General features: G+C 52.1%; 1 protein-coding gene across 1 annotated transcript in view; it reads right to left on the minus strand.

Annotated features, from left to right (window-relative positions):
* The window catches only part of LOC138170832 (TBC1 domain family member 22A-like), a 94,694-nt gene that overhangs the window by 53,548 nt on the left and 23,557 nt on the right, over positions 1 to 17,589 (minus strand). The gene's annotated exons all lie outside the window — the stretch shown is intronic.

Below are 17,589 nucleotides of genomic sequence, written 5' to 3' on the forward strand. Positions count from 1 at the left end.
ACAGTGATGGCTAACAAGTCTGATCTATGCCCCAGGGTGTGCAGTGGGGCAGCTATACCCCCAGTGCCCTTCTGAAAACAAGCAGTGTGAGTTCCAGCGAGGACGGCCAGCTCTGAGGCATCAGACAGACCCAAGCCGGGAAGCCGGGAGGTACACGCACGCAGGGTGATGAGGGCGCCTCCCTTGAGGCGCGGCTGCACAAATCAAGTGAGCCAGGATGTGCGCAGCGCTTTTGCAGACCTCGCGGTGCTGCCATGTACGCATCAGCTCGCATCACCATTACATGTGCCCTTAACAAGTAAATTAACATGACTTCATCTTCAGATCACCCCCTACAAATATTTCTTTTGAGCATGCTTACTAATCACATAACATTCGAGTCCAGCGGTGTATGCGTATAAATAGAGAGAAGTGGCCGGCGAGGTCTATGGGCCATCTCACAACGTCCCACTCCACCAGGAGAGAGAGCCAAGAGGAGGGAGACTGAAGACGAGCCAGGGGCCCGAGGGGCTTTCCCAGATGTCTCCCTGTGCGGGCTGGACCCCCATCTCCAAGCTCGGCCAGTTCCACTCCTATCAGACGCGGGGATTTCCTGGCAGCCACAGTCAGACGCACTTGCCTCACATCAGCTGACTCCCAGTTAGTGGCCTTCTGGACCAAGGGCCCTCTCTCTGTGACTGAGCTCAGCCTGTATGGAATAACTCACAGCTGTTTGTTTTACAAAAACAAAACAGCCTCTATTAGGTGTCAACTCTTTAAAAAAAAAAAAACTGATCATAACGGGCAAAAGAGAATCCAGGGAACACTGGAGAGTTTGGTTTGGGCTGCATCCACGGCAGAATGTGGGTGTGCGCTTGGCACACTCTTCCTTCAACCACAGCTCCCGGACCAGACAGGAAGTGGCAAGAGGGCAGGACCCAGGGGTGAGGCACGGCCCCCAGGGAGTGTCACTGCCCACCCAAATTCCCCATGAAATGAGGTCAATGGGGGGATGTGTCAGTGATCTGCGGATACCCTCTCTGAAACACTTCCACAAGCTCAGGAAGGCCAGGGACCAGAGCTACTAAGTAAGGCCAAAGCTGAGGGAAGCTGGGAGCCACGGAGGAGATGGAGGCGGAGAATGGAGCCAAGGAAATGACCCGTGGGGCCAGGCTGCGCCAGGGGGGCTCCAATGTGCCAGGGGGTCTCTGGCCACACAGCCGAGGGCCAGTAGATGAGAGCATTCTGGTACCTCTCAGAAAGCTGTGGCACTGTCTTACTCAGTGCTCAGGGAGAGAAAGAAGAGAGGCCCATACACCAGAGACCCATGACAGTACTCCCTAAGTCAGGCCTGAAGGCTGGACAGCTGACCACCAATGGCCCCACAGCCAAGTCTCCCTCTCAGTTCCTCTGTTAGGGAGCAGAGCAGGTCCTGTCTAGTGCAGAGAATGGGATGCTCCGCCAAGGTCATCTTCTGATACTCCATCCCAGCACAGGGAGGCCTTGGGCATACATAGCTCATAGCAGCCCTAGCACAGCTGGCTGAGCCTGGTCACCAGGCAGTGACTTGCTTTTGGCCAGAGCCACCCATGAAGACCCTGCACTAAAGCAATAAGAGTCTGGGATGCCTGTGGTTAGAGGGGAAGTAAGAGACCCTCCCAACTCCCTTATTTGAAGGAAAATCCCTTCAGCGGTCACTGGATCACGCGGCATACAGGAAGGATGAGGAAACTGGGGGACAGAGGGTCCCAGTGACCTGCCCAAGCTCACAAAGAATTAGGGCCAAGACCGCAGGTCCAAACAGCCTGAGCTGGGCACCCAGTAAGCACTAAGGAAATGCCTTTGTTCGTGCCTCTGGAAGGAGAGAACGGAGATCCACACTGAAGGTGGCAGATTTCCTGTCACTTCCCATAAATATCCAATGGCCTCTGAGTCTCCCCAGTTCACAGCCGCAATGCCATCCTCTCCTCCCCACGGCCAGAGCCTGCAGGTGCCCCCAGCCACTTTCTGCCCTCTGAACACTCTGGAACCCACACGGACTGAGCTGAAAGAAATGAGAAGCCTGGTGTATGTGTGTATGGGAGGAGGAGGGGGTCCCACATTCCAGTACACAGAATAATTAGAGAGCATCAAAGGGTCCTTCAGGACCACAAAGACAGGCTGCATCAAGATTCCCTTTGTCATTGTGAAAAGCATCTTCAAGGCTGCTTTCATGATACATTCTCCAGCCCTTTGAAATTGTACACAATTGCCTCAAATATTCAATTAATTAGCAAAAGAAATAGCCACTCCCAAGGGACTGCCGCATTCATCCTAATTCCAAACCACAAAATAAATCTGTAAAGATGTCCGTCCTTCTGTAGGCAGCCCAAGTCTTTGGAAGGGGGACAAAGGCAGGAGGCAAGACAAAATGCATCTGTCCGCCAGCACCTGCTCCCCAAAATGCCCTCCCCTCTGGTTGGGCACGGAAGCATGGAGGGATCCAAAAAGCCACCTCAACTTCAGAGTTTCAGAAGGCATCCGCATCCCGCCCTAGTCCCCTGTGACTGGGCACCCATCACAGTGCCGGCTGGGCAGCAGACAGACCCCAGGAGGTGGCCTGGCCAGCACGCCTCTCCTCTGGAGCAGAGATCAGAGATGATCTTCCGCCAGCTCTGAGAGGACTTCCGGAAGTATCCAATCTCCAAATGGGCCCCTGCCTGGCACAGCGTCGCCCGCTCCACTCCCCCAGTGGAAGCGTTAAATCAGTCTCTGATGACTCAGCAGCGGGCCAAGGCCATCCATCACTGTCTGGTCAGGAAGTCGGCTCGCTGGGATTTGCGCTCCCTGTCCAAACTGATAAACTGTCCCGTTTTTTAATTTGGCCAAGGACGTCCCCGACAAATTAAAAGGAAAAGGATCCCGCTGAGGGTCCTGATTATTTTTTCTTTGAAGAAATGACATCATGCCAGCTAATAACTTAAAGCCGTTCCAGTTCCCTCTGGCACCGGCCACAGCTTCTGACCAACAAATCTCAAGTTTCATTAACAGCCAGGGCGAGGATAGCTCAGACACCTGTGCAGGGTGGGCCAGGGCAATGCTGTCCTGAAATGTGTGCAGGCTGAAGACGGGGCTGTTCCCCAAGGTCACCCCCTCCACGAAGCCTTCCCGGATAGCCCCAGCTCGCACCACTTCGCCCTCCTCCTCTGACACCCCCCCAATCACTCTGGACCAAGTTCAAACAGCAAGCCATGACCCCTGAGCAATGCCTGCTCTCTCCCTTCTTCCAATTCCCATACGCTTTCCAAGACTCCTCACAGATGCCATCTCTCCCTCCTCCTCCCTCCTTCTCCTCCCTCCTCTTTCCTCTCTCCCTCTCTTCTCTTTCCTCCCTCCTCCTTCCTCCTCCTCTCCCTGAGCTCCCTTCCCTTACAGGCACAGGTGCTGGTATGAATTAGGCCACGTGCAGATATTCACTACTTTGAAACTGAGTGGAGGAAGAGCCCAGCCGTCCTCTAAGTCCTGTCCCCAGGGTCCTCACCAGAGCAGCAAAGTCCGCTCTGTGGCAGGCAGAGACAGCGGCTTTCTGGAAGGACAGTCCACATCTAAAACCACAGTAGTGTGAGGACTGAGAACTGGCGGGAAGCTGGAGCCCTTTGTCTTACAAAGGGGGAAACTGAGGCAGAGAAGCCAAAGGAGCTGCCCGAAGACTCTCCAGGTGACTAAGAGAGTCAGGATCTTCCTCTGGCACCCTGCCGGGCACAGCTTCTCCCTTCACAGGGCCCTTTCCGTGAGGCCTCTCCGGCATCTTGTCCCAGGGCCCACACCCTGGGCCGGCATCCTCAGGGACGTCCTCTCCCCAGACTGCACTGCACAGGGCAAGGTCTTCCCTGGTCAACATGGGCACAATTCCCATCAGCCCGGCTACTCTCTTCTCCAGTGTGTGGGGCAAACATGGAGAGAAGCCAAGATACAGCAACCCACCTGAGAATTTAATTAACACAGTATTGCTTCTGGGGTTAAACACAGCCATGTATGTACTTATGCATGCATGTATGTGTGTGTGTGTTATGTGGGAGGAGCCAGAACTCCCAGCCTCCTCCACAACCCTCTTTGTCAGCGACTCATTAGGAAACCTCAAGACTCAAACATTCTTTCCAGATCTGGCAGCCTGTGCTTCACAGAAGCCTCTCCCAGCCCTGACACCCCCCTGTTCTCAGTCCCCTCCCAGCCCTGCCATTCCCTGTTCTCAGGCCCCTCCCAGCCCTGCCATCCCCTGTCCTCAGGCCCCTCCCAGACCTGACATCCACGTTCTAAGGCCCTCCATTTACAAAATGAGGAAACTGAATTAAATGACCTCTGAAATCCCAGAGGGTCTTATCTAGCAGAGAGATCCCCAACCTTGGAGTCAGGAGAGCTGGAGGCACGTGACTGTGATGACGGAATGGCACCAACCACAAGCTGGCCCCTGGACTCCTGGACGCCAGGACCTGACCAGTCTTGGTCATTCTCTAAAACATCCCCGGCACCTTCCCCTTCTCTCCGTTTCACCCGCATCCGGCCCTGTCAGGCCCTCATCCAACATCCCACAACAATCACAATGGTTCCTGGCTGGTCTTCCTGCCTGTGGCATCTCCAAACCCCAGTCCTTCCTCTTCACAGCAGATACAGCAACGTCCTTCCAACACAGGCAGCTCTTAGCACCGACCCCCCCAAAGGCTTCCCTGGCTCCTAATGCCACCAGGATAAACGAAAGCCTTCCATAATATGGCTTCCCTGGCCTTTCAAGGCTCCTGATCTTGTCCCTCTGTAGGACGTGACAGTCCCACCTGGGGCCTTCCCTCCTCACCCCCAGCTCCAGGGAGCCTTCCACAGGAGGCCCCTCCTGATCTCCATCCCCTGTCCCCCACAGACACACACTCACCCCCTAAATGCACTTGCTGCCCCATCCCCTATCCCCATGCCAGTGCTGGGGATAGGGCAGTAAAATGGAGCAGCCCTTGCCTTCCAGGGGCCGACACTCATGGGGCCAAAACCTAAGGAACTCTCAGCTCCCAACACTGCACTTTCAGAACCTGGAAGGACAATTCCTCCGTCTTCCACCCGCCCTGTGGATTCCGATTCTGACACGGCCCATCCCATGCGTGCCTCACACAAGCCTCCCCTCCCACTTGGTCCATGGTGGGATAACTCCCTCAATCTCGTTTTCCTGGAATAATTTCTTATCCATCATTTTTATAGCAGCACTAAATTTAAGGAGAGACTGGAGCATGAGAGAAAAATCTATTTCATATTATAGCCAGAACAGAAAGCTTTCAATAAATATATAATTTTCAAGTTTAACATCAAGCCTGGGGGGAGGGGGGGTGGAGACTTGGGTCAGCAAGCACACCTGCCCCACTGCCCCACAGAAAACACTAAGGTAGCAGGGCCCTTCCACTGAGAGAAGCCTGAGAGCTGCAGGCCTTTCCCATTCATGACTTAGGGAGAAGTGCCCACCACGGGCACAAGCTGCCCTTGTGATGGGATGGCAATGACTACAGAGCCCTTCAGTTCTGGGCAGCTAGGTGGTCTGGGGGTGTGTGGAGGGGAGCTCCCCTTCTGCTGTTGCCTCGGCCACCACCACCACCTCTCTCTTGAGCTCCAGTCCAGTCTCTCCCATCACTTGCTGACTAATCCAGTGGGGATCTACCTACCCTGAAACTCAGCCTTGTTACACATCGGGCCCCTTGGTTGTGCTTGCCCCAACAGCTCCTAACTCAGCTGAGGTTGCCCCCCCGCCCCCGCACCCTGCCATGGTCCAGGTTCCCAAGATCAGCCCCAGCCTCCCAGCCATGCTTCTTACCTCTCATCTCTGGTCTCCTCCCCGGTCTGGCTCTGAAGGCTGCCTCTCCCCTGGTCCTTCCACTTCACTTGGTTCCTCATTATCCCAGGTTCCCACTCTCCACCCGACCTTGCCATTCCACTCCCTGCCCCTTGTCCCCCTCCTCTGCCTGGGACTCAGCACAAGCATCCAGCTCTCTCTTCTCTGAGTCCTACTGAGACATGTCCTGGACCTTTCCTCAGTCTTTGTGCTTCTTCAATGCACTTGGCCTCTCCCGAGTTAGGGCTATGAGCCACTTGAGGCCACGGCTTGAGGGCAGGGACAGTTCTATTTGCACCAAGTGTGCAGAAGATGTCACTCCTGAAAGGGTGTTAAAGACAGAAGGGGGTTCTCCCCAGCACCCGGGACAGGGCTCTGCCACCCCATGGAATTAATAGCTCGTTAAGGAAATCTAACACTGGAAGTAAGGAGTTCAGAATATTAAAGTCCACTCAGCCAGCATGAGCTTCCTTCAAGGACCTGGGATTTCTCCATCATGACACACACACACATACACACAGCCTCCCCACCTCCATCAGGCTCATCCCAAGGCCACAGGAGGAGGCTCACCACCAGAAGTGAGGGCACAAGAAGCCTCACAGCTTGGTATATCTGACCAGGGCTGGTCTCTGGGTCCCATGCATAGGTACCATGAGGCAGCCCAGGAAGGGTCCCTGGTGGTCCATTTGGTGTTACTCTGCCACAGGAATCCTCGGGCAGGCTGGGGGGCCACCTTAAGAGTTTAACATCAAGCATGGGGAGGGTTCTGATTGGCTGCCCACTGCAGCAGCAGCTTTGTGGGAGTGCTTGATAGCATCAGCCACTTAACATCCCTGGCTAAATTCATGGGCTTTTATGAGTTGACAAACACCCCCAAGTGGTATTTATTAACTCCCAGCAAGAACTAAAGCTGGGGCCACATCCTGTCAGTGAGCCCCTCGGTGAAAAATGGACTGCTGCAAATAATATGTCTAATTATGTATTAAACCAATTCTCTCCTTCACCTTCTGAATTTCTAAACTCCTTACCTCGTGTATCATTTTAATTATTTTTCCAGTTCATTCCCAGGGAAACTGGCTGATGGGGAACTAATTAATGGACACAATAAAGCAAGCCCCGCATTGTCCCCCAACAATCTGCAGCCGGCCTCATTTGCATGTCCTCCTTTCTTCCCCACAATGCCCTGTGGGATGGCCTCCACGAGAAATTGTTAGCTCATTAAAACTGACAAAATCCCATCCATTCCCACAGATAGCCATCAATTAGCACGTTTGCTTGGGACAGGAAGCCAAGAACAGGGCAGCCCCAGGAGTGTCAGGTCTCCCAGGTAAGGAGAAAGCAAGTGTGGGCACAATCCGCATCTGATGAAATGATTCTGCTGCTGGCCAAATGCACCTATGGATCCAGAGGGGCTGGCCATTTATCTGTTATATGACAAGACATGAAAGGGCAGAAGGCCAGTGAGACACATAGCAAGAGTCAAAATTGGAGAGACACATCCTTAGGGTCATTCTACATAGCCAAGAGCTCAGGGGAAGAGCCCAGGACTGGACACCAGGAGTCCTGGATTCAAGTGTGGATGGATCTCAGAAAGACCTTCCAGAGTCACCTGGGCTGGGCTGGGCTGGGCATTTCACAGACGGGTCCATTCCCTGCCTCTGGCAGTCCTAGTCTCCTGTTTTTAAATAACAGTCACACTCCCTACTTTATGAGGATGTTGCTGAGGGATGGCTATTAGGTTCAGCAGGAACTCTGATCTTATCTAAGACCAGAAAACCTAGCCTCTGGAAAGAATTCAAAGTCTCAGGCTTAATTGGAGTGAGAGTTGAAAAAGTTTATTCTATACTTTACAGCAGGCAAGGATCCTCAGGGGACCTGCAAGTGAAAGGGGGCACAGGCTTTTACTTTTAAAGGGTAGGGCTGCTATTCTCAGGGCTGACCCGATGGATGTAAGGGACTTCAGTGCATAGATAAAAGTAAGGCCTGACTGAGAGGAACTTGTGACTTCAGTACATAAATAAGTTTAACTTGGAGATGAGATTTGGACCAGACAGGAGGAGACATGAGGAGATTAAGCAAGGACAAAGGAGTCACAAGGTGTTGCCTAGGCAGAGTGCCGTTAGGGGGAAGGGGCAGAGTTTGAGTCTGGGAAAGGGATTTTACAGACTTGTTTTAAAAATTGCTATTACAATTTTACAATACAAATTGCAGTTACAATTGTACAAACTGGTTTTACAAATTGCTGTTACAGACATAGATCCCAAGCACCCCATCAATGTGGGTCAAAGTGCAAGGTGGCGACAGACTGGAAGGGGGAGGAGTTGAGCTCGCCAGATCCTGGGAGGCTACGGCGGTGGTGCCCTCCATTACAGAGCCCTACTGTATGCCAGCACTGTGCTGAATACCAAACGGGCAGTAGCGGGCATCACTCACTGACTCCATGCCCGGGGTGCCACCACAAGTAAGCCTTTAAGCCAGAGTCAGGTCTTCCCGGCTCTGCTTCACACTGCCTCTGCCCACCATGCTGCCTAGGAGAGAAGAGGAAAGGCCTGCAGAGACTCACACAAGGGGGCAGCAGGGCCAACGCCTGCAGAGAAGCGCAGGCCGAGGACAGAGGGAAATAAGGAGTCAGTGGCCAGGTCTGGTTCCCGCCCTTTGGGAAGAGTGCCGCTATTAGGACCAGACTGTTCTCTCAGACGCTGCTGTGAAGGATGGCACAGGCTCAGAGGGCCTCAGGGCTGGGAGCATGGGGAAGGTCAGGGCAGCCCCCACACAGAGCCTGGTGGGATGATTTCTGCAGCATTTGCATATGCATTCCCTTCTTTCAAATCCAAGAAGCTTAAAAGAAATTGCACCCATTGTAATCATTTTGTCTTAATTCATATTTAGATGTTTCTTTCTACAGAAGCCGGCTCCCATTGTTAGGCTGAGAATGGCACAAACAGAAGTCTTTTGAAAAGGGGAGCTGGAGCTTCCAGATGCATATTACTTTGTAAATGAGACCCCAGTCAGCAAGGGCTTAGAGAGGCTTATCGACCCACAGACAGAACTGACAAAGGGGGAATGGTGAGCTCACCCCAGGAGTGCAAGAGCCCAGGCTTGCATTCTAGAGCAAGCAGGAATGGAATCATGGGTGACCAAATCAAGGTTCCGCTTGGAGCCTCGATTTTCTCACCATAAAAATGGGGATAAAAAGAACTGGGCCATGTACTACGTTTGAGTCTTACAAAAGCCCAGTAAGGGGGAGGGAGAAACTCTCAGTATCATTAGACCCAACTGCCCCCATTTCCCATGTGCAGGACACAAGCTCCCTTACTTTTTTGGCCCTGTTCCATCGAGGGCTCAGTCACAGATACACCTGGAAGCTGCCTAGGGGCAACCCAGCTCCCTGCCTCCCTTCCAGCTCCCTACAGTCCCCCAGCTAAGCCAACCAGGGCCTTCTCCCTGCCTTCAAAAGCCACAATCAGACGACTGGAATTTGGTGGTGAGGGGAGAAGGCTAAGAGAGCTCCTAGGCTCCTCCCTCCAGGCCACAGGGACAGGGCACAGGCTCCAGAAACCTCCTGGAATTCTTCCTGAATCTTCCCACTTGCTGTGGCACTCGCCAGAGGTGAGCTATGATCCCCACAAATGGCCTTTCATTACTAAGCCCCATTCTCAGTCACCCTAAACCTAGCCTGTTATCTCCCATCGCCATCCACTCTAAACCCCATTCTCTGGGTTCCAGATCTCCAGACAGCCCAGGCTACTGGCCACGCCCACCAAGATCCTCCTGGATCACCCTGGATCCCTCCCACAGGCTTTCTGAACACAAGATCCAGCTCCTCTAAGGCGCTCAGGTCCAAACTGGCGCAACAGCCTACATTAGTGATACAAACGCTGAGATTCCTTAAGAATCTGACCACCACGGGGGATCTTCAATAAACCTTGCTTGTCTCTGGCTGAGAGAAGGCCTGGGCAGAATGCGCTCAGACAGGACCTGCAACGTTGCTGTTTTGGGGTCCAGCACCCCTAACCTCAACAACAGGCCTCACAAGTGCGGGAGCCTTCTGGAGTCTTTCTACTGATCTGCACTGGATTGTATAAACTAAATAGGACCATAAAAAGACATAAGCCGAGTAGATAAGGTTGGTAAGTGCTTTTACAATCAGTAGAGGCAGATTTTAGATAGACAGACAGACAGATAGATATGAGAGAAATCCTTCCAAAAAACAAGGAATATTCCTTCTGGGCCTCAACATAGAATACAATGGAAAGAATAATGGATATGGAATTTGAGGCCTTCAGTTCAAATCCCAGTTTTTACCCTTAAAAGGAGGTCAGGTATCTAAATAACAGTGACTGATATCAACACGGGGCTTTTGTAGTTCTTCAGTCCCATCTGGCTTCATTTGGTGGCCCCCTTTGGGGTCTTCTTGGCACAGATACTGGAGTGGTTTGCCATTCCTTTATTCAGTTCATTTTGCAGAAGAGGAAACTCAAACAGGGTGAAGTGACTTGCCCAGGGTCACACAGTAAGTATCTGAGGCTGGATTTGAATTGGGGGAGATGTTTTCCCAGCTCCAGGCTGGGTGCTCTGTGTACTACAGCCCCATCTCGCACCCCACACAGGGTGTTCAGGTTTATAAAACATGGTATTTGTTAGCGCTTTGAGCTGGTTATTCAGAACCAAGTCAGTGTCTACCCATCAGCCTTAAAGAGAGGGCCTCCAGATGCCCAGAAGATTAGAGAAGCTGATTCTGTTTTCTCTCAGATGTGATTGTGGTGAGGATGCCTGACGGTGCCGTCATGTTTGTGCCCATATGAGTCCCCATGGGAGCCCATCCCAGCACAGTCCATTTAACTGTCTTTCCACTGTGCTTCTCATTGTCTGCACCTGGACCACCCCGGGCTTCCTACCACTCCTCAGTCCCACCCAGGTCTTCCCACAGCCCTTCTGTATAAAAACATCAGTCCCATGTTCATCAAACGCTCAGATTCCGAGAATTCGGCCCGCTTACATTGGTGTCACAAACACCGCCGCCTTACTAGGGACCTTGCCCACCTAACTAGTGTCTTCATAAAATCACTACTTGGACCAAAAGAAGGCCTGAGAGGTCGCATTCTTTCAAGGTGGACCCCTGCCCTATACCCCTGTACCCTTATGCCACAACAGAAACACACTCAGGGCAGCAAAGTGGCTCAAGAGAAACTCGGGTTTCTAGAGCACTTGAAGCTTCCCCAGCGCTACCTAAGACAGTCTGAAACTCAAGTTGAAATTGTTGTTTACTTGTTTCAGTCGTGCTCGACTCTCCGTGACCCCATCTGGGGTGTTCTTGGCAAAGATAATGCAGTGGTTTGCCATTTCCATCTCCAGCTGAGGCAAACAGGGTGAAGTGGCTTGGCCAGGTTCACACAGCCACCCAGTGTCTGAGGCCACATTTGAACACAGGTCTCCCTAACTCCAGGACCACTGTTCTATCCATTGTGCCACCCAACGCCCCAGCATAACCCAGGTCCTCTAAGTTCAGGGTCTCTAAGCAGCACACAGAGCAGGTTCTGCTTCCTAGAGTGCAACAATGGAACAAAGTCCTCTCCCAATTCCCACAACTGAACCATTTTCTTGTAAGACAGAAAGCGGATTAGCGCCATGTAAGTGAACAGAAATGGAACTGAGCTCACTCCAGAACTGAGTCCCCTCGATCCCCTCACTATGAAGGGTACGATGGAAGTGCTGTCCCCATGCCCTGGGTGAGGAGGCTGAAGCTGTGAGGCATGATGGGATGCAAGGCTGAGTCTGGGCTGGGGGCTCCTGGCTCCCCACGCAGCTCTCTGGACATAACCTGAAGCTGGAGAGCCCTGCACACCTCTGTCCGCCCAGAATTCCCACTGGCCACCCCAGCTACTCCATCCATGCCTCCCCCTTTCCTCTGGAACATTGATTAAGCTCCTCCATGCTTTGGACCCAGCATCACAGAGTGAGGCGTGCAGCTGCTGAGACTGAAGAGACCTAGTCCTGGCAGGGGAGGGGCACAGGGGGAAAGAGGGGGAAGGAGCCTGGCATCCACCATGGGTGGTGACCCATGGCAGGTAAGCCCAGCATCAGAGCCCTCCACTCAGCCCCTAAGGGGACACCTCTGGTACAGAGGAAGCTGCCTCCACAGCTCCTGCCGTCCTCACCTGCTTGTGGCCCAGAGACCTGAGTCCTCACCACCCGAGCCCTTGGCACCATCTGATGTCTTCAAAGATGCAGCTTGGCTGAGGAGAAGTGCCTCCCAGGAGATGTGGACTCATCTGCCTGGCCACCTCACTCTAAGGACCTCTGGGCCATGCCCTTCAAACCTCCCATGTGCTCGCCAATCAATCAGCAAACATTTACTAAGCACTTCTCTGTGCCAGGCGCTGCATGAAGAAGGAATTGGTAGAAGACAGTAGTCCTGAAGGAGCTCCCGGGCTAATGAAAAAGGGGAGACAAAGTGCCAGCAAACAACTACGGCGTGCACATAGAGTGGAGAGATGGGAAACAATGGACAGAGGGAAGGCCCTGGAAGGCCCCCTGGAGGAGGGGGCATTTTAGTTAGGGCTTCAAAGGAGCCAGAAGGAGGTGAAGTGGGGGAGGCAGCCAGAGGAAATGTCCAGAGTTGGGAGATGCGGGGTCTGCCACGAGGCCAGGGTCATGGGACTGAAGAGCACAGGCTGGGGGGGGGGGGGGGGAGGGCTTTGAGCATTTTATGGTTAATCCTGGAAGCCACAGGGACCCACTGGATGTTACTGAATGAGGGTAGGGTGCTGACATGGTCAGATCAGGGCTTTAACAAAACCACTTTAGTGGCTGAATGGAGGATAGCCTGGAGGGGGAAGAGACTTGGGGCAGGCAGATGCCCCAGCAGGTATGGCCACAGCCCAGAACTGAGGTGGTGAGGAGTCCTCCGGGGCGAGGCAGGGACCCCTGGGCTTTTCTCCTCGTGTTCCCAGTGTTCAGTGCGGTGTCTGGAACATAGGAGCACTTAGTACAGGTTGCTCAGAGACCTTAGACTAGGGCTGGATCCTTCCCCACCCATCCTCTGGTGCTAGCCCCTGCCCTGTGCAGGCTTTATATGGGAGAGCCGAGCTCCATGCAGGACAGGCCCTGCCCACGAGGAGTTTACAGGCACTTAGGGGAGCTAAGCTCCTGAGGAAGGAGAATATAAAGGCTCACACCGAAGCACAAGCAGCCACCAAATCCCTGGGCTGGGAGCCTGGCTGGGACCTCCCTCACCATCCTCAGCACAGTCACTATGGAGTGAAGCTGCTCATGACCAGCTGCTGGACTGGGGGTAGGGACATTCCCCTGCCTGGACTCCGGTTTCCTCGCCTGTGAAATGAGGGCACTGGCCCTTCCAGCTCTCCATGTCCCAACTCTAACCCTAAGCCTCTGCATCCCCAGCACCGTGCCTGCCATCTAGACTCGTCTCCTGTTCCCTCCGGCCTCTAGCATGGGCCCACCTGTGACCGCCACCATATTATCAAGTCTGCTCTGGGCTTGCGCTGCTGCAGACTCCAGGAGGACGATGGTTCCTTCCAGAACAAACTCTGGACTTCACCAGGTCTTCCCACTCAGACCTCACCTGCCCAGCATGGTCAGGGGTGACCTCATGGCTATGAAGAGATTCTCAGTGGCTGCAATGATTCTTCTGAGAACATCATGCTGGCCCAGGACTCTGGTCATGGTGGGGCTATCCCACACAGCCTGATCCATCCTTTGGAAGAGCCCAAGAGAGGACAACAGACAGGGCAGTCATTTTCTCCCAGTGGCCTCATGTCAACAATGTGACAGAGGACCTGAGAGGGGAGGAGCTGAGGGCCAGAGAAGGGCCGGCTTCAAGCAGGCGAACCGAGGCAGGAGGGTAGTCCTTCCTTTTTTAGAGACAGAGCAGAGCTGGACGGTCATCCCCACAAAGTCCATCTCAGACTGCAATTCACCAGCTAAGCTCCCATGCCCACCACGGCCCCCAAACAGTTATCTGACTGACCATTCTGTCCGTGCAAGACTTCAGAGCTCTACAAAGAATCATGCAAACAAAGGACCCCCTGGACCACAGTGGCCTGCAGCCCTGAGTCATCACAAGACGCCAGGCTTCTTCACTAGTGGATCATGTGATTTTTCTTTCTCTCCCAAGGGTTCTTTCTATAACCCATTCAGCCTCTGAGCTGTTCACCCATGAAAGAGGCAGCACCTTCCCCACAGACCTGGCTCTAGGCCTCCTCAGCACCAAAAACACCCCTCAAGCCTGCTCTTCCCACCCTCCAATGAAATGACAACCCCGAGTGCCAGGCTCTCCCTAATCTGCACCAACCAACCCAACTTTGTGTACTTGCCCTTCCCGTGGACGGGCTAAAGACAAATGGGAGCACTGCTCCATTCCCTCATCCAGCCTCATCCAGCCTCCAAACCTCGATGTCACCCCCTACTCATGGATTTAGAGGCTGCTAGCTAGGTGGGCACAGTGGATAGAGAGCTGGGCCCACAATCAGGAAGACCTGAGTTCAAATCCCAATTCAGGCACTTCATCGCTGTGAGACCCAGGCAAGTCCCTTAACCTCTGTTTGCTTCAGTTTCCTCATCTGTAAAACGGAGGTGATAATGGCATCTACAAAAGAGATAAAGTCTGTAAAATTGTTCACAAATCTTAAAGCGCCAGATAAAGGTCAGTTATTGTGATAATGATTACCTCTAGCTCTTGAATAATTCCTGTATCTAAGGTTTCTCACTCTCCTTAAAGGTTCAAGTCCTGAGACTATCACTTACACTTCCTGTGTGACTTTGCAGGGTCTCAGTTTCCCTGTCTGTAAAATGGAATGGATGACCTCTAAAGTGCCTGTGGTCCAAGGTCCTACGATCGTAAATCTCCCTTCCCTCCCTTTCTCAGTCCCTCAGCCAACAGAATTGAGTCCTCTCTCTCCGAATCTCTCCCTCCTTCTCTGTTTGACTTCAGTCATTTTTCACACACGTTCCTTGGTGGGACAGAGGCCCAGCCTGGACACCTACTCCTGGCTTCACATTCTGGAGTCCCAGGTTTCCTTCACTGCAGACCCACCCCAGTCGTCCTCATGCACCGGGCTGCTCACAGAGAACAGCTCCCTTGAATTTCCCAAAGTGACCAATGCTTCCATTAGTGCTGGCCTGGGCTTGGGCGGGTGAAGGAGAGGCTCCAAAAGTCAGTCACTCTCCTCTACACCCCTGTCCAGTACTGAGACACTCAGGGCTGAAGGGGAGAGCTCACTGGCCTGGGATGCTCAAGGATAGAAGGGAAGCCCCCTGAGGCCAGGACCAATTTCTCTGTTGTCTCTGTCCTCTGCCCCTCATGCAGAGTCTGGTATGTAGGAAGGACTCAGGCTGGGCTTGCTATCTGACTGACTAACTGACTCTGCCTCAGAAATTTACCAGTGTTGTGAATATGAGCAGATGGCTTCTTGCTGCCTCAGTTTCCTCATTCATAAGATGGGGATGGTGACATTTGGGCCACCTGTCAGCGCCCAGAAGGCCCTTTGCATTTAAGAGGGAATAAGGGCTCCTTCTGCAGAGAGTGGAAGGGTGGCTGCTCCCTCCCGCCTGACTCCCCTGGCCACCATCTACACAAGGTCTTCCCCATCATCCTCAATGCCGGCACCCCCTTCTGGTGTCTATCCCCCATCTGTGTCTGCAGCTTGGTCCTGCCTCATGGTCAGCTTGCTGCCTCTCCCATTAGAGTGTGAGCTCGGAGAAGACAGAGACTGCCTTGGGCCTTTCTTGGTAACCCCAGCACTGAGCACAGCTCCTGTCACAGGAGGCACAGAATAAATGATCTGATGAGTGACTGGGAGTCAGGAGGACTGGGCTTCACCCACACTCCCCCCTCATGAAGCCTCAATTTCTGCTAGGGTCACTTCCACCCCCAGCAGAACGCTCTGAGCCCAGGGCCCAACAAACCATTCAGCACCACGAGGTGGACAGCGACCACCCTCAGAGCCTAGCCCTGGATCTCACTAGGGCCAGGCAGGGTCCAGCAGACCCCAGGCTTGTGGTAATCCCTCCTCTCATATACCCTCCAATCCGGGTTAGGTGGCTGGGCCATCACAAGCCCGAAAAGCAGAAAGTCTGTGATGAATGTGGAAGAACACTGCTGCCTGAGGCCAAGGCTGCAAGTAACAGGAACCGCTCAAGTTGGGGGGGTGCTAGAAGGAGGTGGGTGGGACTTGAAATCAGGAGTCCTACTTACAAACTCTGGATCTGACCCATGAAGGGGGATGGCTACTCTAACCTGTAGGCTTCCCTCCCACCCAGGAGTCAAAGAGGACATTTGTCCTACAGTCAGAGCTCACAGGGCTGGTCAGGAAAGCACTCTATATGCTTGAAGATACCAGTTCTCATCACCTCTAACCTGGACTCTTTTTCCATCTTATTTTAATGATGTCTTTTGCTTTTCTGTCACTTTCAGTTCTGAGCAGGTTCCCTCCTAAATCCCTGGCCCACTCTCCCCGACCACCCTCTACCCCATGAGCTGCCCTTGTAACACATATTTTGAAAGTAAGGTGAGGTTTGGAAAAACAGAAGGTCCAGAATATCAAGGGAACTAATGAAAAGGAATGCTAGGGAAGGTAGCCTAGTTATATCAGATATTAATCTATATTATAAAGCAGCAGTCCTCAAAACTACTTGGTACTGGCTGAGGAATAGAATAGTGGATCAATGGAATAGACTGGGCACACAAGACTCAGCAGCCAATGACTATAGTCATCTATAATCTGATAAACCCAAAGACCCCAGTTTTTGGAAAAAGAACTCACTATTTAACAAAAACTGTTGGGGAAACTGGAATACAGTATGGCAGAAACTGGGCATAGACCATTATCTAACACCGTATACTAAAATCAAGTCTAAATGGGTGCATGATCTAAGTATAAAGGCTGATACTGTAAGCAATCTGGGAGAGCAAGGAATAGTTTATGTCAAATTTATGGAGAGAGGAAGACTTTATGACCAAACAAGAGTTAGAGAGCATTATAAAATGCAAAATGGATAATTTTGATTACATTAAACTAAAAAGTTTCTGTACATACAAAGCCAATGTAACCAAGATTAAGAGGGAAGTGGAAAATTGGGAAAGAATTTTTACAGTCAGTCTCTGATAAAGGCCTCGTTTCTAAAATATACAGAGAATTAAGTCAAATCTATAAGATTACAAGCCACTCCCCAAAGGATAAATGGTCAAAGGATATGAACAGGTATTCTCAGAAGACGAAATTAAAGATATCTATAAGCATATGAAAAAATGTTCTAAATCACTAGTGATTAGAGAAATACAAATCAAAACAACTCTGAGGTACCACATCTCACCAGCCAGATTGGCTAAGATGACGAAACAGGAAAATGATAAATGCTGGACAGGATGTGGAAAAATTGGAACACTAATGCATTGTTGGTGGAGTTGTGAACTGATCCAGCCATTCTGGAAAGCAATATGAAACTATGCCCAAAGGGCTATAAATAAGTGTATACCCTTTGACCCCACAATACCACTTCTAGAGCTATATCCCAAAGAGATCAGAGAAGTGGAAGGAAGACCCACATGTACAAAAATATTCATTGCAGGTCTTTTTGTGGTGGCAAAGAATTGTAAATCAAGGGGATGCCCATCAACTGAGGAATGGCTGAACTAGTTGTGGTACATGTATGTAATGGAATACTACTGTGCTGTAAGAAATGAGGAACAGACTGACTTCAGAATAACCTGGAGAGAATTATATGAACTGATGCTGAGTGAGGGGAGC

This window comes from Petaurus breviceps, unplaced genomic scaffold (assembly GCF_028583685.1).
Source record: "Petaurus breviceps papuanus isolate PSGF00001 unplaced genomic scaffold, PetGlider_PUasm1.0 391, whole genome shotgun sequence".
In the NCBI taxonomy this organism is placed as follows: domain Eukaryota; kingdom Metazoa; phylum Chordata; class Mammalia; order Diprotodontia; family Petauridae; genus Petaurus; species Petaurus breviceps.